This window comes from Poecile atricapillus, chromosome 1 (assembly GCF_030490865.1).
Source record: "Poecile atricapillus isolate bPoeAtr1 chromosome 1, bPoeAtr1.hap1, whole genome shotgun sequence".
Classification (NCBI taxonomy): Eukaryota; Metazoa; Chordata; class Aves; order Passeriformes; family Paridae; genus Poecile; species Poecile atricapillus.
Window position 1 is genome coordinate 98,107,349 of NC_081249.1, and position 21,644 is coordinate 98,128,992.

The 21,644-nt window shown below is 41.3% G+C and overlaps 1 protein-coding gene across 14 annotated transcripts in view; it reads left to right on the top strand.

Annotated features, from left to right (window-relative positions):
• The window catches only part of BBX (BBX high mobility group box domain containing), a 142,115-nt gene that overhangs the window by 16,014 nt on the left and 104,457 nt on the right, over positions 1-21,644 (top strand). The window contains exon 1 of one of the 14 annotated variants that reach the window (XM_058836262.1): positions 18,673-18,761. The exons of the other annotated variants lie outside the window; for them this stretch is intronic. The gene's annotated coding sequence lies outside the window, so the exon portion shown is untranslated. Of the gene's footprint in view, positions 1-18,672; positions 18,762-21,644 lie in introns of those variants that run through there. 14 annotated transcript variants of the gene reach the window in all.

A 21,644-nucleotide genomic window follows, 5' to 3' on the forward strand; every position in this document is an offset into this window, starting at 1 on the left:
GTTTTACAAATGTGGTTGAAAGTATGCAGTAGCCTTAGAATAAAGGTAGAGTATGTCACTGCAGCCTTTTCATCTACAGAGACCAAAAAAAGCAATTTCACCAATTACAAACTTGGTATGGTGATAGCTTCTTCCCCATGTAAAGTGTTGTGCAGTTTCTAAAAGAAAAACTTGTGAGTAGCAGGGCAGAAAGGTGAGAAGAGTTGTCCACATTAGTTGTTTGGTTGGTTTTTTTTTTCGTTAGTCCCATCAGGGTAAAATGGCAGTTGCATTAATTGTAGTTGTGTGATAATACTTGGGGGAAGATTTTACACTGAGGCTCAATTTTGTTTGATTGTGAAGATCTAGAAAAAGTTCTTTCTCTGCAGAGATGGACCTTAGGTCCATCCTACCAGAGAATCAAAACAATTCACCTTCTAAACAGGCATATAACAAAATCTTTTGAGAGTGTGTATTGTAGAACACAAGTAGTGTTGTCATTTATATATTATGTATTTTTTTAAACAGCATGTTTTTAGGGTGTAATAACATTTTACTCTTTTGTTGCATGCTTTTGCAGGCATCAACTAACTACATTTTACAAACATTTCAGAGCCAGTGCTACCCACCCCCATTTTGCAGATTGCAAAGTAGACTCAGGGATATTCAGGTAAGACCAGGTGACTGGTGTCAGAATCAAGTACAGAATTCCTAAACTTCCTGCAAGTTCTTACATGACTGTTAAACTTACTATATCAACTATCTCTTTGTTACTAAAATATCTGCCCTATGCACATTACTTTCTGATATTGGTTGGTGAAAAAATGGTGATGAGCTGTTGATTTGTAGCTTACTGGTTGAGTACTTGTGAACTTAGAAACTTGAGAAATACGTTTGCATCCAAGTTCAATTCAGGATTCTTCCTTCCTAAGGGCATGTGCTGCCTGATAGGAAAATACCCTTGCAGGTCAGAGCTTTTGAGCCTGGTCTTTTGTTCTTCCAAGCTAAGTTCTCTTGTTTATGTAGTGCTGTGTGAATATTGCTCTCTGTTCTTCCTAATTCTCTGAAAATGACTTTTGCAAGGATGCATAGACATGTTTTGTTTGTTGTACAAGATGTGTGAAGGTGATAAAAACATATTTGTACTGGTTCTAAGAATGAGCCATAATGTCCTATTGCTCAGAAGGACTTTGTAAAGTCAGGCTTTGTTTCTACTTATGTATTTCAGTGTGTTCAGTTCAGCTCTTCAGCCAGAGCTTCTTGCTCTAAGGATTGGCACAAGTGGCCTGGAAGGAAGTCAGCATTGTGGCAGTGTAGGGTTTTGTGGAGTACTTTGGAATTCAGGTGCCAAGTTTGAACTTGTAGTTTTGTATTGGGTCAGTAACAAGCAAGCCTAATGACTGTCTTTCAAAGCAGATAAGACTGAGAATCCCTGGATCTTTTGCTTTCGTTTCTTAGGCTACTACAGTTCAGAACTGTGGACTTGTGTGCACCTAGGGTTTTAAATAACTTCTGTTTTCTCAGTTGGTACACAGTCTTGAGCATACCAGAGTCTGATTTACAGAAAACTCTTTAATATCTTGTTCACCTTCTGATTTAAAATCCAGTTATCTGTATGCTATACTGTGGATCTGTAGATCCCAAGGGAGTTATCTCCCTTCCTTGCTCTACAGTTCCAGTCAGCACTTTCAGGTTTTTTAACTGCTGACCTTTTTTAAAATGTGAGCAAGTTTGCATCTTTTGGACTGAGTTTTTTCCTCTGTTGGCCTTATCCTTAGGACAGTGGACTTGCAGGGCTATTCTAGCAATTCTGTCTGTAAGAACAAATCCCAAAACAACTGAAAAACAAATTCTAAAAAAAACGCAAGAAAACAAAGAATGGGAAAACGGCCTTTAGATTTTAAGGGGCTTGTCCTGAAGAATGCTGGTCCTGCTTGTCCAAATAATGTATTTTTATTTCACAAATACAAAAGTTTTTTGTTCCATTCATTTTTAAGAATTGTGCTTCAGTTGTGGAGAGCACAAAGATCTTTATATACTTGATAATTTTAGGGCCCAGTCCTGCAATGCCTCTGTCATAGCAGTCTCCTTGAGCTATTGCAGTTGCAGGATTGAAACATGCAGCTAATCTTACAGGGGCCTGATCCTGCTCTGAGCCATTTTGGCACAGATCCTTGGGCACGTGCATGGTTCTGGGTAAGCTCTTGTGGCTTGGCATCAATGAAACAATGGTGAAGATGGATCTGATTGTGTATTCCGGTTTATGAAGCAGTGAGGTTCCTCCTGGAAATCTCATAAACTGGGCTGTGTACAGAAGATTGTAAAGTCTGTAATCTGGGTGATTTTTGAGAGGTATTTTCTCGAGAAATAAGACATTTAGATTCAGACCTTTCCTCTTTTCTCCTTGAAATGTGAGGCCTAAACAGTTGACAGCAGAAGCAGATCAATAAGAATATAGATAAAATAGAAAACAGAAGGAGCAAGTGGCCCAGTAGTGTTTTATTTGTTTTGTGTGTTTTTGTTTGTTTTTAAATACTTCTTTCTCTAGTAAGTACATGAATAAAGTAATTAATTTATGTAACTTCTTGGAAAGTTCCCTTAACAAAAGTTTGCAAAAGTTAAATAATGTTTTTGTAGAAAAATAAATATTCTAAGAAAATGTAAAACAAATCTTATCCTGACAGCTAGGCAGTAGCGTTTCAGATGGGAACCAGGCTCAAGCCATGTCATGACTCTTCCTTGACCTGGACCAGATGTTTCTGTCTCCTTGGAGAACTCACAACTTCAAGCAAAGTTAATGTCGGTCAGCTTTTGCTGCTGGTGTTCAGAATACTGTGCAATACTTTCAGGAAGAACTGAAAAATCATCAGGTACTTTTCAATCTGCTGCTGCTTGCGAGTCCTGTATTGTTATGTTAAGTCCAGCTGAGTTAAACTTACCAAGGAGAGCATGTCTAGTCAGGGTATGAGAAGTGTGTTTGTGCTTCCACTGGTTTCAAAGCATCCTGAAGAATAAGGTAGTAGCTCAACTCTCTGGTACTGCAATTAGACTGCCATGGGCATGCAGACATACAGAAAGTTAGCTCAGGGATCTTCTTGCTGGATTAGTAACACTGCAGAAAATAGGACTAGTAGAGAAATAAAATAAAAATAAAAAGATATGTCAGTATATGATTCATTTGCATCAAAATGGAATCTCTTGTAAGGTCCTAGTATTTACTTCTTATCCTTTATGGTGTTATTGGGACCTGCAGTGAGTGTTGGATCTGATCCATTCTGTTGCTAGAGCATGCTATTTCTTTTTCTCTGTAGCCAAGGACTGAAGGTGGCTCTTAGATACATGTCTGCAGTTCCAGTGAGACTGACATAACATCAGGGTGCTCCAGAGCAGGGAAATATCTGAAGCAAATAAGCTCTGGGTAAGGAGGTGTCTGTGTTCCTAAAACCCACAGTGAGATAGAGAACAGTGGTGCCTGTCCTGTCCATGCAAGGTGCTGGCTGTTTTGGGGTCAGAATATTACCTGTTGTGATTCCCTCATCATCCAGACTGATGACTCTTCTAGAGCTCCCTACCAGTTTCTGTCTGGATTTCCTGTAGTGGAGATTGGGATGGGTAAGAACAGCTGTGAAAGGAGTGTTTTGCTGCCCTCCAGAAAGTCAGGACTCTGACATACCTCAGTCTGGGAGAGATTCTCAGTGTTGGAGCAGAGGTGTGGTCAAAGATTGTCATGAACACCTATTAGCTTTGCCTTATAAGTTAATTGTGTGGCTACTAGGATCTTCTATAGGAAGAGATAAGGTGGTGTATGTGAGGAAATATGATGGCTGTCAGAGACAACCTCATGTCTGAAGTTACTAGGGAAGCTAGTGAGATCCTGAAACTTTTTATTTAAAAAAATACAATTTGTTTCTTAGGTATGCTGTGCCAATTGATTCATAGTCTGACATTTTGTTATTGTTTCAGTCTTGAGCAAAAATTAGCTCTGTTTATGGATTAAAAGATAGTCTTGCTATATTTCCTTTGGCTGTGGATCTGTAATTATTGTTCTTGAGTCCATTTATGAACTACTAAAGGCCTTTAGTAGAGATGATTTGTTTTTGACATGAGGAAGAACTGTTCCTGTTTCAAGTCTGTTGGCAGTTTTTTCTCTAGCAGAAGGAAGTTCCAAGGAGTTAAGTTTGCTACAGTTGGCATCAAGTACACAGCATGATAGATCTCCCAAGTTCACTGAAGCAGTTGTGGGATGGTGGGGGCAAGAAGTGCTCCCTAACTGGTCTTGCATTTTTGTGCATCTGTAGCAAATCACTTGACTCCAAGAATAGACAGGAGCAGTTTTGTTGAGGTTGTTAATCGGGTTCATGGAGTCACATCATCTCCAATCCTCTGTGCTCTTTCAGTTTTGATGTTTGGAGCAGCAGAGGTTTGGCTTAAAAAGAGAACCTCATCCCTTCCCAGTGATTACAACTGCTCTTGTCTTTTGCATCTCCACAAAGTAGGTGTGACAAATTACCTGTCAGAGGGGCAGTAGACAACATGGTAGACATAAGGATGAGGATCCATGCATTTTCACCTTCCTGATACTATGGTGAAGAAGTCTTTCTCTTCCAACTGTCTTATTCTTCTTGGGAGAACTTGCCTCATTCATTAAGTTGGCCATGTATGATAGAGGTGGAGCTGGATGAGGAGAGGAAAAACATAAAACAGGAAGTCAAATTGCAGTTAAAAAGTAGATAAATGTAAATGGGTCTTTTGGGAGAACCAGATATGTTATCACCATATAAAAAGTTAATCATATATGTAATTCTTTATGAGACTGAGGTTATTATTTGGTTTAAAAATTGCACCTGAATGCAAGGATTTTCAGTCTAAATTTGTATTATTTCTGTGTGGAATCTATTTTGAATACGTGAAATTTGCTAGTGGTGACAAGTATTTGATCATAATGTTATTTTAAACTTGGACGCATCAGCTTCCAAAACTTAGGATTTTTGACAGATATTTAAATATTTAAAGCACCCTCCATAAGATTACTAAATCCAGCAGTTCAACTATATAAACAATGCTAGGGATAATGAACCAGAAAATATTCAAAATGGCACATCCTCTCCATAAATATTTCTCTCTTATTTCAACATTCACCAGGGTGAATCACAAGAAAAGTAACTCCCAAATGTTTATTTGTTTTAACTCACTAGTTTACTGATGATCCAAGCTTTGAGGGGAACCCATGAAGTCCCACAAGGTGGCAGGAGCTAACTGTTCTATACTAGACCATTATGTGATCTAAAGGAAAGTAAAGGTAATAAACTCATTTTACTAGTGGCATTCATTCAGATCATAAGCTGGTTAGGCCAAAATTTCAAACACCTTTGTGTTTCTTAGACTTCTGAATAATTTTGGCAAATGAACAAGATTCTGTTCTCAAGAATCTTACTTCCAGACAGAAAGTTCAAGTATTCTTACTTTTGCAACTAAGTACAGCAAACAGGACTTCTATTTTCAGTAGGTAGTGGTAATTTGCTTATAATGTGCACTGTCACTGTAGATGGAGAACAGGGATGAATCCATTCAGGAACTTGGTGATGAATGAGGTTCACAGTTCAACAATTGGAAGTGAGCATCTCTAACTTCCAAATTCACATTGACACTGTGGGAATGCTGATCTTGATATGGGACAAAGGGCTGAGGAGCTGCAGAAGCGGAGGAATTCTCTGCTGCTTCAGTGAGGTTGCAGAGATACTTTACTTTGGAAACTATAGACTCAAAACATATTTAAAAGTGTCAGGGTTGGGGGATTATTGGCAATAATTGAAATAGCTTATCCCAACTAGTGAGACAGTGTTGGTTAGTCTATAGAGCACAAGGCTGATTTTTTTGGTTTTTTTTCCCAGTGCCCCAATCTTTGTTTAGGTTGCTGAAATTCTTATTCCACTTTTTTTTTTCTTTTTTTTTCCCATGTATCTGCGGATGGATCAGCACTTTACTGAAACATTCTGTGATCAGGATGTAAAGCGCAGCAAAAGAGCAAGGGGGTTAATCAAGTATGTCTCCTCAAAAGGATGGTTTGAGACTTGTGGTTATATCCCCATGCTTGCTTAACCTTGCACTTTGAGTTCCAAGTTTCATTTAAAAAAAGAAATCTCTGGCCTGCCTTAGAAATCCATGGGCTTGAGGGTTTTAGTTGGCAGAAGTAACACTGAAAGAAACAGTAATAAGATGAAGTGATTATTCAGTGGACCACAAAGTGTTGGTTTGAGACTTGTGAATCTCTTGATTTGTGTTTAGAGATCTTATTTTCAACATAATTCAACAGAATGATTAGGTCGGATGAGATCTCCAAGATCCTCTTGTCCAACCCATGCCCTAATGCCACAACTAGGCTGGCACTGAGTACCACATCCAGTCTTTTTATAACACATCATGGGATGGTGACTCCACCACCTCCCTGGGCTGACCATTCCAGTACTTTATCACTCTTTCTGTGAAAAACTTTTTCCTAATATCCAACCTGTATTTTCTTTGGCACAGCTGAAGACTGTGGCCTCTTGTTCTGTCAGCTGCTGCCTGGAGAGAGACCAAGTCCCACCTGCCTACAGCCACCTTTCAGGGAGTTGGAGAGAGTGATAAGGTCACCTCTGAGTCTCCTTTTCTCCAGGCTAAACAGCCCCAGCTCCCTCAGTTGTTCCTCACAGGGTTTGTGTTCCCAGCCCCTCACCTCGTTGCCTCCTCTGGACACGCTCAAGTGTCCCAACATCCTTCCCAAACTGAGGGCCCAGAACTGGACACAGCACTCCAGGTGTGGCCTCACCAGTGCTGAGCACAGGGGAAGAATGAGCTCCCTGCTCCTGCTGGCCACACTATTCCTGATCCAGGCCAGGGGCCATTGGCCTTCTTGGCCACCAGGGCACACTGCTGGCTCATGTCCAGCTGCTGTCACCAGAACCCCCAGGTCCCTTTCTGCCTGGGCACTGTCCAGCCACACCGTCCCCAGCCCATGACATTGCAGGGGGTTACTGTGGCCAAAATGTGGGACCCAGTACTTGGACTTGTTATGCTTCATCCTGTTGGACTCTGCCCATCCATCCAACCATTCCAGGTCTCTCTGCAGAACCCTCCTACCTTCCAACAGGTGGACACATGCCCCCAGCTTAGTTTCATCTGCAAATTTTCTGGTGAAAGACTTAATACCCTCATCCATGTCATCACTAAAAATATTGAACAGAACTGGCACCAGCACAGACCCCTGAGGAACACCATTAGTGAGTGGCCCACAGCTAATTTAAATCAGCTAATGTCCATTTTTGTTTCTTTGAATGAGAGGACAAATGTGTAGATTAGGCAGGTATCTTTGGGAATATGAACAGTGCTTATGTGGATAGACAATGCAATTCAGTAGGACTAAGGTGAAACAGATTAGGTAGCTTTCTTAATCAGTAGACACATACTATGAGTAAAAATAATTCAACTCTCATAAGAAATTTAAAATCCCATGCCACTTGGTGTCAATTGCATGCCATTATGATCTAGAAGTTTCTAAGCCTGTGTTATGGGGATATCTGCAATAGGGTGAATTAAATGAAAATCCTTCCACACCTGCTATGAAATAGTATTGATGGAAGGAACTTGCTACACAACTGAATTTAGATGTTCTTGACTTACAGACCTGTTGCACTAGTGTGTGTTGTCCAGTAAAATACCTACATGTCAGTATTGGCAGGGGTGATGGGACGAGATAGAATTGAGCATTCTCAGCACCTGCCACAAAGAAGCAGCATAAACCATTGTCCTGTCAAAATATGCATTCTTCAGAAGCATTTATTTTTACACCCCTAAGGTGTAAAAAAGGAAGGAGTTCTTGAAATTTAGAAAAATCTTTGGGTTTAGAGCTGACATGAGTAATTCTAGTGGCTGCAGTCAAAAAGTGAAAAATCTGTGATTTTCAATGGTTACAGCTTTCATTTGTCTCTAATTTGAAAGAAATTCTAATTCTCACAAAAACATCCTAAAATAATGATTAGGAAGCAAATAATTTTCAAGGATTCGGCATTCGATCAGTATACTAGTGAAATTTGTTCAATGCAGTTGAAAAGGTGAATGATTTACAAAGTAATGTACCAGTAGGATTAGGACTCTCAGGTGTGGATTATTAATTTTTGCTTATTGAAACAAGCCTGGCTATATCTGTCACTTCTGTTTGAAATGTTCAGTCACACAAGTGACATAAATGTGTTGCTTGCATTGCAACTCAGAAGCAGTGGGTCACTTATGCTGATGCAAAATACTTGAAAAAAACCCTCCATACCTGTATGTAAATACAATGAAAAAAATCAGTTTCAGACTTTAAGATGGGAGATCGTGTCTTACTGTGATGTCTGTGTTCGACAGTATTAAGTGTAGGACCAGTGTGCTGCAAACACAGCACAGAACGTTAATGTGGCTTGCAGAGAGTTTGCTACTGCTGCCTGTTCAGACCACTTAGTCAAGGTAAAGCTTGATTCTTATGTTTCTTTATGCACAAAAAGTCAGTGACCATGATGATACCAGGGTTAAAAAGAGTAGTGCAAGCAACTAATTTTAATTTGACCACACAGTCAGTACAGAAAAAGGCAGAAAAAGTGTATGGTGACACATGTCCTTTTGGGCAGAGGAGTAGCTTTCCAGAGAGTGAGGGATGCTGGGGGATGGTGTTTCTCAGCAGTGGCAAATAAATGATCATGAGAGATACCTGCTTTGTGGTGTACTTAAAATTGTTATACTGAACTGGGATTGAATAGTTTGGCCATTGCTGTATAACTCCAAATTAATCACAGTATTACTAGAGGAAACAGATGGGAGGTGAAGAGGACTGCACAGGGCAAGTGCCCTTCCAACATGGCTGTCTTCTTCCAGGAAACCCAGGGTCTTCCCTCCCTGTCTGCCAAGCCCTGTCTTAAATGCCTCAACTGTTTGCTGACTTTGGTTAATTCAGGGACAATTGGAGTTTCCCCATCCACCAGATTCCCTGCTGAGGTGGTGAGTGCTTTATCTTCTCCATGACCAACTTGGGAATGCAGGGCATCACTGGCCTCTGGTAAATGCCCAACTCAAGAGTGACTCCAGCCAGACAAATGGGAAAATATATACTGCCTGATTAGTAACTAAGCTAAGAGTTCTGTGCATCCCTCCCAAGTCTGATTTGAGGGATTTTGAGGTCTAGAGAGTTGGCTGTGCAGCATGCTGGGTCTTCTCAAGAAAATGTGGAAAGATTCTTGATTATCAACTTTTTGGAAACAGCTTGCTAAAATGTAGCATTTAAAAATACATATTGATAAAACCTGGCATCATTTCAAATCTGAAGAGTATGTCTCTACATGGTTTTGTGGTTACCCAAGGGTTCTTTCAATAAGGCAGAACAAGTATCGGGAGAGGTTTGGCAGTGATACCATGGAGCTCTGTGTGTGCTAGTTTAACTTGCACTGAGTAAGGGGAGGTTAGATCATGCAGAGTGGGGCTGGGCTGCTGCACTTAGAGTTCCTGGTACTTGACTAGTTGGTTTAGATCAGGTTGCTGTGTCTAGGAGCTACCAAAGCTATCGAGTCTCTGGGGCCAGTCACTGACAGTTTTTGCTGATGTGATAAGGACATGTCCTGGACATTACTTCAAGAGGCAGGATCTGGTAGGAAGCAGTAACAGCTATCCCTGTGCTAGGAGGTTGCAAATCCTGTTTATGGATTTCTTTTAGAGCACTGGATGTTGAAAACAGTACTTTCTCTAGGGAAATAATTATTCAATTAACTGGGTATTTATTTTGATAATAAGTTTTGTTGTTGTTGAAAGTGAAAACTAGTTGGGGATAAGATCTGCTTATTAGAGAGCTTGTTCTTGGGTTTTATAGGAGTGGAGGAGGCAGGGGAGGATGAGTTTACTGCCTTTGGTGCTCAGGGTAGAATTTTTGCCCTGTTTTTCTGCGCTTCCTTAAAGAAGCTGCCATTGGAAACTAGAGTCCTTGGCAATGTATGGGAAATACAGAAGTAAGCGCTAAGGTCTCAGTACTGAGACCAAGTTACCTGTGTTTCTCTAAAGTATCTAGTGTTTGCCAGCCCATTAAGTATCAAGGCTGTGTTTAACATTTTCCCCAACCTTTCCTCCACTCTCTGGTAAAAAAAAGTAACATTGGAAAAACTTAATAGAACAACTAGTGTGCTGAAGATTTACATAGGTATCTGTTGACAGGGAGTGAATGTGTCTTTGTGGGTTACATACTGCCTTGGTTTACAAGTGATGCTGTTAAATTCACAGGCCACATATTCAACCAAGCAAAAGATCAAATTGTAATACTGGAATCACTTGGATATAAATGTAAATGTTGGAGAAGATGTTGAATTACACCAAATCACTTGTTACAACAGTCTCTTGCTTCTAGACGAGCACACATACCCTTGGTCAGGTCTTTTCAGCAGCAAAGCTAACAGTTGCTTTTGTTCTTCTGCCTTTTCCTGGCCTGTACCAGGGAGGGTCTCAAAGAACAGCAGTGGTGATCAGCTAATTGAGAGATGCAGGGGTGCAACTGATGACTTCTCTAGAGTTTAACAGCAGCATCTTGGAGATTTTTTTGTCTCCTATGGGCCATTGTACCTCTCTGTTGCAGTTCAGAATGTAGTGATGGAAAAGTAGCAGTGGGTTAGCTCTGCAGCAACTATATTTCATGATATATTCAGTGATGTTTTTGTGTAAATAGCTCTTACTGCTAACCTGTGTTTAGCTTAAAGAGTGCAGGACATATGCTGGAATAGGAGAGTGTATTACTGGCAGGCCAGTGTTTTACCCTCACAAGTATAGTGGCTCTTCCACACATAGAGCAAGGACATGGTTGGGATCCATAAAGCATCCTTTGGTAAAGAGTAGCCTATCTTAAACCTTTTCTTCCTGTCACTAAAAAAAACCAAACCAAAAGTGCTTGCATATATTAATGCTGATACTGTGTTGTATTTATATGGGCAGCTGTCTAATGTATAGATTGGAATCTATGTTCCTTGCATTCATGCTGGAGTGGCAGGAAGAGACCCACCCTCCCACACATGTATTTTAGACTTGAATGCAAGGAATCTGTATGATTTTTCTTGATGAAGAAGTCTGCTGTATTTCTGTGTGCAGTATCACTTTGCATACTTCATTAACTTCTGGTGAGTGAACCTAGAATGTAGAAAGAAAAAAAAAATTGTTTGGGGGGAATTGTTTTGGCGGGGGAGGAGGCAGGGGGGTGCGTTGCATTTTTGAAGTAAAATATGAATTTTGACTTTTGGTAATCTGTTTTATGTTCTCTTACAGTAAAGTGAAGTATTGAGTAGTAAAAACTTATTTTAACCCTGAGTGCCACACAAACACTGTGGGAAAACTACAGACCACAGCATAAAAGAATGCCTTTTTTTTAATTGAATGAGAAAAATTTAATTTAATGAGAAAATAAAATTTCTCATTTAGTTTTAGCTAGTATGTGGACATAGTGTAGAGAAACTTTTAGAAGAGACCTTATAAGACTGATTCATATCTGGCTTTGATGTCAGGTCTTTAGACAAGAGCAGACATCATCACAAGGGATGTTACAGCAGATATTTTGCTCTGCTGTAAGAAACAGTAAGCAGCACTTACTACTGGAGATTAAATTATGGTGGTTTTTTTAAGTGAGTGTGCAATTCTCAAATTTTGCTTTGGCAGAAGCACCTTGAGTTCAGTTTGTTTGCAGTTATTCAGACGAATTAGTTGTTGGTAAAACAAAAGAATGGCTGAAGGTTGGGTGACATCTCACAAATCCATAGGGATAGTTGAATTTTTTTCTATTTTTGCTGGATTTTCATGTTGGCTACTGTATTTATGTGGTGCTTTCATGCTGGCATAACCCCCGCTTCCTCATGTTTCCAGGGAGGAGTCCTCTGTCCTTGCTCACAGCTGTGGTGGCCTTGGCTGGGACCAGCCATCCTCCTGCAGCTCTGCTTCCCAGGGATGACTGTGCCAGGCCAGCTGTTTCCAAAACCATGATGAGTGCTGCTGTACCCCTGTGGGCACCTTGGGGCAGGGTGTGTGCCAGAGGGCAGGGGTGGCAGGGGGGCTGTGGAGGTGGGAGAGCAGCCGTAGGTTAAAGCAGCATAAGGACAGCTAAAGGTCAGGCAGGGCTTACTCTTAAGTAAAACTGAATGAAAATTACTTCCCTGCTGCTTTTGCTGCCCTGCTTGCTTCTCCAGCAAGCGTGTTTATGGAGGAAAATATAACCTGAATATGCCAGGAACGGGATGGCAACCCACCTGCAGGGACCTGACCTCTCCTCCATGCTTGCTCCCTCTCACTCAGTGCTGCCACAGAGACTGATCTCATCTCCTGCCGTGGCTGGCGCAGCCGCCAGCTGTCCACAGATGCAGACAAAATATATTTCTTTAAGTCACTTCCCTGTTTCCTGAATCTTGTCCACTTTGTTCTCCAACTTTATCCAGTACCTAGAGAGGTCAGTCAGATTTTTGGACCTTAAATGTAAAAGGAAATCTAAAGGTCATAAATTACATCCCCAAACAAAGCTGAACTTCAGAATTCTGGCAAAAGTGACACCGGTGGGATCAAGCTCCAAAAATCTGAGCTCTAGTTCAGGTGCTCAGGTGTCACATGGCACTTGTTCACTGTCTTAATACACAAATAGGTGCCCAACTTGGGCTCTCTAATGTGTAAGCTGATACTGAAACCTGAAGAAAATTGCATTTGTATCCTGAAAGCAGAACTCAAGCTGCTGTAATGGTTTTTCATTCATTAAAATAAGTTAAATTTCAGAGATTTATTTTTATATATATATTAGGGTTTTAGTTCAATGAAGTACTTAGTGAATGAGATGTGAAACTGGAGGGAGTGTTGGTTTTTTTTTCTCTGCAGAAAAAATGACAATATTTGGCCCAAACACTAGAGGATTCTGTAAAAACAATTACACATACTCTAAAGGAAATCATTCAAATAAATAGTTGTGTGTAGTAGCTGTTTCTAATTGGGCTTGATGTTTTATCACAATTACTTTTCCATTTAGGAGGGATGATAGGAGCTATAAAACTTGATGCAAATTAGCAGAGTGAAATAGTTTTGTTTTCAACTGCTCTTTGAGTCTTTGCGCCTCTTTTAAGAATATGTTTAGAAAATATTGCAGTATCACATCTAGGAAGAAAACTGGGTTGTTTTGGAAATCAGAAGTGTATGCCCTAATAAATTGTTTGAGTAGAACTAGAAAAAAGGGAAGATTATATGAAAGGAAATTTCTTTTAAAGCTTTGGATTTCATTTTAACCTCATGGAGAACAGCTGTCATTATTCTTAATGTAAAAACCAGACAAAAACCTCCTAATTTTAAGAAACTCTGATACTGGAAATGTGTTGGTGTTTTTTTTTGCTACAAGTAATATGTGATTCTATATTGTAAGAAGTAAACTTCTGCATCTATAAATTTGCCAGTAACTTGTTCTCATAATTCTAAAAAACAGTGATAGGATTTTATTCTGCCACATTGTATGTAGTGTCTGAGTACCTTCCACCTATAGCAGAGAGGAACTGGGATTTAACTTCTTAGGATAAGTGTGGGGGAGGGATAAGAAGAGACAGCATGCTGCTTGTTGGTAGGATTTTTGGCTTGGGTATTTCGTGCATTATTTAGGTATGACGTTTGTACCTGAAGTTTTTCTGACGTTTGAGATGTGTGGGTGTGTGCAGTAGGTAACAGGGCAGTGGCTTTCTGGAAATGTGCTGTTGATGGAAATGTGCTGTTAATGTGCTGCATGGCTCAGAATGCACTGCTGTGTACATGTGCCTGTATGAAAATATATATCAAAATATTTCATACAGCTTCTAAGAAGTGTTGAGATCCAGGAATTAAAAAAATGGTGATTCTGGTATTTCTGAATACATAGATTGTTGGTGCTTTCTGGCATGTTTTATGAATTAATGTATCTGCTTAGTATTATATTAACTGTGTGGTATTGCAGTGTTATATAAGCATTGGATTGGGAGACTGCATCTGTTTTGAAGTATATAGTGACTTTGTTTAGATTTAGTAATTAAAATTGTATTTCTTAATGGGGATGGAATTTAATGTGGAGCTTTGGAAATGCTACTTCGTTAGTATTGCTACAATATGTGTATGAGAGCACGGTTCTGGTCTGAATTTTACAGGAGGTGGAGTTAAAATAGTAGACTGAAATTGCAGGCTTGATTGGAGAAGTGTTTGGATGTCTTCTCTGATAGTCCCTTCCAGGTTGAGTTTTGGAGTGTTTTAAGCAAACTCTCAGGATATTTATTTGTTTCATTAATTTCTTTGTTAGCAGCTGTATTTCCTTGCTATATAGCAGGGGAAAGCCTTCACCCAGGCAAGATTAATCAGTGTTACTTTTTCCCTTTCCGTCTTCTTTAACCAGATCTTCTCCATCCTGTTCATTAACTAATTTTAATGCTCATAAAGTACTAGAGCAACAAGCCAGGAGAAGTCATTCTGTCATGTCAGTTTAGGGAGGATAGATTAACTGGTGGAGTGAGTAAATGCGTGATCAGACTACCTCTGGTTTGGCTTGTTTTAAATAAATACAGAGACAGTTTGGTGCCTAATCTCCACCTGCCATTAATGTAGGGAACGAGAGGTGAGAAATTGTCACATAGAAATTTAAAGCAGTAACTGCTTGACTCAAAGTGCTTGGACTTCTAAGTGTGCTCATACCCACACTTGTAGTGCTTGCTACTTCCTTCCTTACGCCTTCTTCTGAGGTGGTTTTTTATCTAGTAGCTGAAGGATGATCCCTTTTGACCATGTTCAAGCTTTTAAAAAAAAGTGTATCTCCCTGCAAGAAAAAAGCTGACACAATTTAAAGTAGTGGGTTTTTGACTTCTCAAAAATTACTTTAAAGACATTAAAACATTGTCCTGCAGATGATATGGATGCCTGAAAAATGAATGTAAGCCTGCCAGTAGACTAATCTTCTTAGTTCCTTTTGCAGACCTGTAGGAAGCAATGAGTGCAGTGTTAAAACTGCTCATGTACTGCTGTATCTGTACTGCAGTTGGAGACCTCTGAACAGGGTAATAACACTAGTCAGCAAAGATAATGACAGAAGTATAACTGTTTGGTAGTGTTAAGCACAAACTGTTTTGCTTTGAGAAGAATGATGGCATAACATGACTTTAACAGTCCTGGCTGTAAAATCCTACTGATACAGTAAACTTTGATTTTAAAATGTACTTGTTCTTTTTTTGACCTCAGTCAAGGAGACTTAGGAGAGACAAAGGAGCAGAGAGTAATTATTTGAAGTACAAGCAGATGCTACTCTAGTTTCTCAAGGAAGTTTCTTGCGTAGAAAGGCAGGGTTAAAGAAATGGAGCTTTTTGTACTGAAAACAATGCAATACTTTAGCCTGTCTGCCAGCTTTTTCTTTGTATGACCCGTCATCTTAAGGATGAAGTGCCTTTAATAATAAAAGATTGAAGTGGGCTGGTAGAGGAGGGTCTTTCGGAATAGTTTAAAGTCATTTGCAAAATAAATAATAGCAGGTTACTTAAAAAGATGTGAGAAAGTTTTATTTTGTTTCCAAGTCAAGATAGACTGAAGGTGTGCCTTAGTTGTTAAAGATGTGCCTTAAGTGATATGTTAGTTAACCTCATAACAATGGTCAGTGATATCTATTTACTACTAAAAGTACTTATTTGGGAGGGGGGGGCGGGGAGGGGGAAGGTGTTTCTGTTGCTTTTGAGGTTGCTGAAATAAATTGTCTTTGCCTGTCATATCAGGAGTGCCAGAGACTGCTCTTCTGTATCTAGTGAAATACTCTCAGGTCTACCTGTGTATTTCAAGTGTAGAAGTAGAGGGGAGGAAGGAGGCTGTGCTGTGCACTGTACAGTGTATCAACACATACCTGTCCAGTATTGGTGAAGACTAAGAAGTGCCCTTTCAAAACTGAGTATCAAATTGAGAAGTAGAATTGAGTAGAAAACAGCGCTCATTGCTGTACAATCTCTTCCATGCAGCAGGTACGAAACAGCTTCTCTGAAATACACAGAATAACCCTGAGATTGGTGAGGTCATTTATCTCAGGTGTTGTGGACTCCCAGAGCTGTGAGTAATACAGTACAAATGTTGGTTTTGATTTGAAGAGAAGGTATTTATGTAACAATAATTGTATCAGAAAAGCTTTGGGAGTATCTTTGCTGTTTCTCTTAAGTTGTTTACTGTTGAGGACTCTTACCTGTATTTTCACCCTGTCTGCTGTTGCTCCACACACCACTGGAGCACCATATTCCATCCATATTTTGTAGTTTCTTGGGTTAAATACTCAGCTGAGTGTGTAAATCACGTTTGCAGGTCTGATAGAGTTCTGGCTTTAAGCTTATGTTTCCTTAGTAAGGAAGCAGCTGTGTATCTCTCCAGGGCTAGTAGTTTCTCCCAAAAAGAATCATTAAGTACTCATGGGAGTGAAACTAGTGTCTGAGTTTATGACTGAAAAGGGTTAAAGCTGTCAGACTACAGGGACACTAATGCAGAAATGACATTGATGTTAGGGAGGATAGGATGTAGTGTGTTGCTGCTCATACTCTGGCTGGCCTAGCCTGCATGCTGAGATTCAGTCTGTCTTTAGTCTCCTTGTGGCTGTTGTGATGTCGCTGCAGCACCTGAAGATCCTGCTGCAACGAGGCTTTGCATCCGCTCGGTCGGAGCTGACTGCTCCATCGGAGGAGCTGTAGGTGGGGATGGATGTCTGCATCAGTGACCTTCAGCTTACAGCCTGAGGATTCAGTGTAACTGCAGCCACCACAGGCAGGCTGGGAAGCCTTGGGACAAAGGCATGGGTCCTGTCTGTCCACTCTTCGAAGTGAAGGCCACGGGCTTTGGAGAGAGGCCAGGAGAGAGGTGTGATTGTTTCTAGTTCAGCCTGGATTTGTCTGCAGACTGAGTATAGGACATACTTTGAAACAGTGTCAAAAAGTGAACAAGCCACAGTGAATTTAAAAGGAGTCATTGAATGCTTTCTTAGAAGTTGCTGAGTTTCATAATCTGGAACGGAGTCTTCCAAATGTGAGTTAGACATGCTACAGGTTCCTATACTGAGCAGACAAGAGAAAATACATGAAGGAAGTGGTAAAAATAAAATTGGTTGGCCACCTTGCCTCTGTTTTCCCTTCTCCTGTCAGTATAATGTAGATGACATCAGATGGGATTTTTGAAAATATAAAAACTTTGCATGAACTCATTTACTGTTTTATTTTGGCCCTGTATCTGCTCTGTACCCACCAGTACAAAACATTCTGCGTCTTGCCATACAGAGCTACTGGGGCAAAACAACTGAGACCTGAAAGAGGGCAAGACCGGTGTAAAAACCATACAGTGTTCCTCCTTACCTCCACAGCCTCATTTAGGAAAGTCCTAAATGCATGGGGATTGTCTCCTTTTGGCTGAGAGGTATAGATCAGATCCTGGCTTTGTGTGGGTGATTTGAGGATCCACTGCCATGCTGTTTCCTTGTCAAATTGTTATGAATTTTAATTATTACTTTGAAACACTGGCTGATGGCTCTCATGGTAGTCAGTCCACCCTCCCTTGTATTTTTTTTGGCTTTTGTTTTCCAAGCTCACGTTTATTTAGAATGTTATATATCGGTGTTTCTGCGGGGTTTTGTAATGCTACGCTAATGACACAAACCAGCCTTGCTGCTGAGGAATGTGGGGGACAGGCAAGCAGCAGCAGCAGCAGCCCCGGCTCTTGCAGAGGCCAGGACGGCAGCGTGTCCCTTGCTGCAGGAACAGAACCGGCCTTGCTGGGGGAGCCAGCTCCTGCAGGGAGCGAGCTTCCGTGGCCTGCCTTCCCACGGGAAGGTAGAGAACGTCCTTACAGGGTGGGAGATGCTGTTGTCCAGGATAAGCCCTGCTTGGAGTCAGCTTGAATTTTAGCATGAAAAGCCTCTCAGTTCCTGAAGCTGTTTTCCTAAAGAATCCCCTCCTTTTTCTTTTAAACTTCATCAGAAGAAGTTATTTAGGCGCTAGACACGGCAGTTGAGTCTGTGAGGAGATGCCATCATCTGTTGCTTTGAGCACGCCACAGGAGTTCCCGCAGTCGCGGAGCAGGAGCGTTGAGTCCGTCCCGCAGGACGTGCCCTTTCAAACCGGCTCACGCGTGACAGCGGGCTCGGCGCCGGCGGCAGCCCTCACCCCGGCCCGGGCCGAGCAGGGGAGCAGCCGGGCCGAGCGGGGAGGCGGCCAGGGCCGCCGTGGGGCCGGGGGCTGTGGCGGCAGCGGGGCGGGCGGCGTGTGGGGCCGAGCAGGGCCGGTACCTGTGCGGGGAGTGCGCCGCGCGGGGCTGCCGCGGGCCTCTGCCCCTGGGCGAGGGGGTGCTGGCGTCCGTGTCAGCCCCGGCGCTGGTATTTCAGTAATGCGGTGCTGGTTGGTCATACTGCCAAAGCCAAGCTATAAGCAGCGAGTCTTTGCTCCACTTTTCCTCGCTCCGTGCCTCTGCTCCGCCCCGTCCGTGCTCCCCGCGCCGCTGAGATCAGCTTCCTGCTTTTCGTTTCCCTCGGAGCAGCGCTGTTACTCCTCCCCCGAAAGAGTTATTTTCATCGGTCTGGAGTGAATTTCTGCGTGTGGCTGCGGGCTCTGTTTGCGGCAGGCGATCGGCGGGCTGGAGAAGCGGTATCACGGTGGTGGTGGTGGTGGTGGTGTGTTGCAGGGCGCCAGGGCTGTAGGAGGATGGCAGAGTGCTGCGCCGAAAACGCTCCCGAGCCAGCTCTGTGACCGGGAAAGGTGGAGGAGGTGAGTGCCGCTTGTACCTCGCGTGGGTCCAGGCAGTTGTCGGAGGAGGAACCGAGACTCACAGCCTAGCCAGGCTCAATAACAAGAAACGAGCAATTATGTTGTTACCGTCTCTGATTAGGTGGTTTTGCCCCTACTAATACTGTAATGGAGTATGCTCAGGAAATGATGTATTTTGCTGTAGCAAAGATCTGTAGTCAATGAAAGTCTATAGTTTGTAAATATCTGGGTTTTTTCTCATTGAAAAGTACAAATAGATATGATACACATACAGTCATAAAGGACAGATGATAAGGGTAAAGTTTATTCAAAACAACTTTTAAAACCCACTTACGTTTTTTCAGAACTTCTGGGTGGATTAAGTAATGCAAGAGGGGAGACTACAGTGGTTTAGTAATAACTGTGGATCTAGAACAGTGTGATGTATTTGAGGGAGTGATGTGATGTTATAAAATGGAAATAAAATTACAGACGTGAAAAGCGAAAAAGAAAAATATTTTTACAGTTGCCAAGCATCCCTCAGAAAAGGAAGCCAGGTTTGTTGAGAAAAAAGTGTTTGAAGTAATTTCAGTTGCAACAGACAGGCAACTTCTATGGAAAGGTGTCTTCTTACATTGTTGCATTGGATTTTTTAAAATTATTTTTCTTTACAGAGTGGAGAATGTAAATATCACAGGTTCATTAATCAATTTTCAGCTTTTTAAACAGATGAGCACGGTTCTCTGTATTTCCTCAAATAAAGTTCTGAAACTGCTAATCTGTAACTGGTGGTAGGTTACACAAGTACTTTGTGTTGTCATATTCTGCTTTTGCTGTCTTTTTATTACTGCCTGTTAACAGTCAGATTAATGGGACGACTTTGTTTGCTCTGGCTGTGATGCCTGGGTGATTTTGCAGAGGACTCTTCATGAGAAGCCACTCAAACACACGGCTGTGGTGGGCCAGCCTGGTGCTGGATGCTGCCACCACAGCTACAAGGTGTTGCTTCAAGTCTGAGCTGTTCCCCAGGTGACAGGGGACAGTAGTAACAAATGAAAGATCTTGATCAGGATCATCTGAGGCCTAACCAGAATTGCCTGTGCTCTTGGTCCAGACAAGAGTGTTGTGATTTGACTAGCTGTTTTCTGTTCTGACAAGTTTAATTTATTGATTGTTCTATAAAATAAAACACGTGGAACCTTTTATTAGATCTTAGAGTGAAGTTCTCCAGTAGCTTTGCTGAGCGCTGTTCTGGAGAAACACATATTTTAAAGTTTGATGCATTTTGGTAAAAAATGAGAGAGGTACAGTAAATTAGAAATTGGGGGTTGATTTCTGGTAATATTTTTGGTTATGACTGACTTGCCATTTTTCCTTAGTGGAAGTTAGCTCTGCTTCTTTCCAGCAACCTTATACTTGAAGGGGACTTTCAAGAAGGCTGGAGAGAGACTTTTTACAAAGGCGTGTAGTGATAGAACAAGGGAACATAGCCTTAAACTGAAGAAGAGTAGGTTTAGATTAGATACTAGGAAAAAATTCTTCACTGTGAGGGTGGTGAGGCACTGGAACAGGTTGCCCTGAGACATTGACCCATCCCTGGAGGTGTTCAAGAGCAGGTGGAATGGAGCTCTGAGGAACATGGTCTAGTGGAAGGTGTCCCTGCCTGTGGCAGAGGGGTTGGAGCCAGATGATCTTTGAGGTGCCTTCCAGCCCCAACCATTCTGTGATTTTATGCTTCTGTGATTCTTCAAGTTTCAGGGCAAGTAGAAGTCATAAGGATGTTGTATTACTGGCTCACACTTAACTGCTTGCAGTTGAAAAGTTTTGTAAGTGAAGGTGTAAGGCCAAAATAAAAACAACAAACCACTTTTATAGCCCAGTCTGTGGCCTCTGCTTGAGTATTGGTGGAGGAGCATTGTATAGGAAGTAATAATAAAACTTCCAGTCATGTGTGGCCTTGCATCTTTAGTATTGCTTTTTGTATGCTGGCTATACTACACTGCATGGTTTTGCCTCTATGCAATCTCTAAATTAATTGCTGCTAAATCTACTTCTTGGTATAGATTTGTACTCAAGAAATTAACCCTGTATTATGTCACTACTCCGAGAGATAAAACAGTAGCTAAAGATGTTTTATGTGCTGTGCACATTTTATCAGTGCGTTAAAAAGACGACACAAGCCCATTTGCTTCAGTGTCTTGAACTGAAAGATAATTCTTCATGCTAATGTCGTCACAAGAAATGTGTGGTAAATGTGCTTATGCTGTAGATGCAAATATATTTCCTATGTGGGCCCAAGTATCAACCCTTATTTGCCAAAGTTACTACCTTTTTACTTATATTCTGCCAGTAATTAAACTCTGTAGCACTGAGTACCTCAGCATACTGTGAAGCATAAAGCCCAACAGCTATCGGATCTTGGTGCTGTTTCGTTCAGTTTGTACCTATTTTCAACATTTTAGTTATAATTGATAGGAGGCTGCTGTAAAAAATCCAACGTGTATCAATAAAGGGTTCCTACCAGTGGCTCTACGTTTGGTTCTTACAATTGATTTTTCTGCTTCACTGACAGCTAGAGTCAAAGCTTTTGCTGCTTCTCTGTCATACTTTGGCAACCTAGTTTTCTCTTAGCTTGTAGAAATTGGTTAATGTATTTTGGAATCCACCAAAGGGGAATGAAAAGTTGTGTCTGAAAGCTGGATACTTCCTCATTGGAGAGATCATAAGGGTACTAATAAGTGCTCTAATAAGGCATGAAGAGAAGAATGAAGGGAATGACTCTGAGAATTTTTTTTCACCTTCCAGTGTTGACCCCATCTTCATCATAGATAGAAGATACAGGCATTATTTGAATTACAGCTCCCTGGCAAGGAAGTAGAGTAAGACTTATTTGCCAGAAGTAAT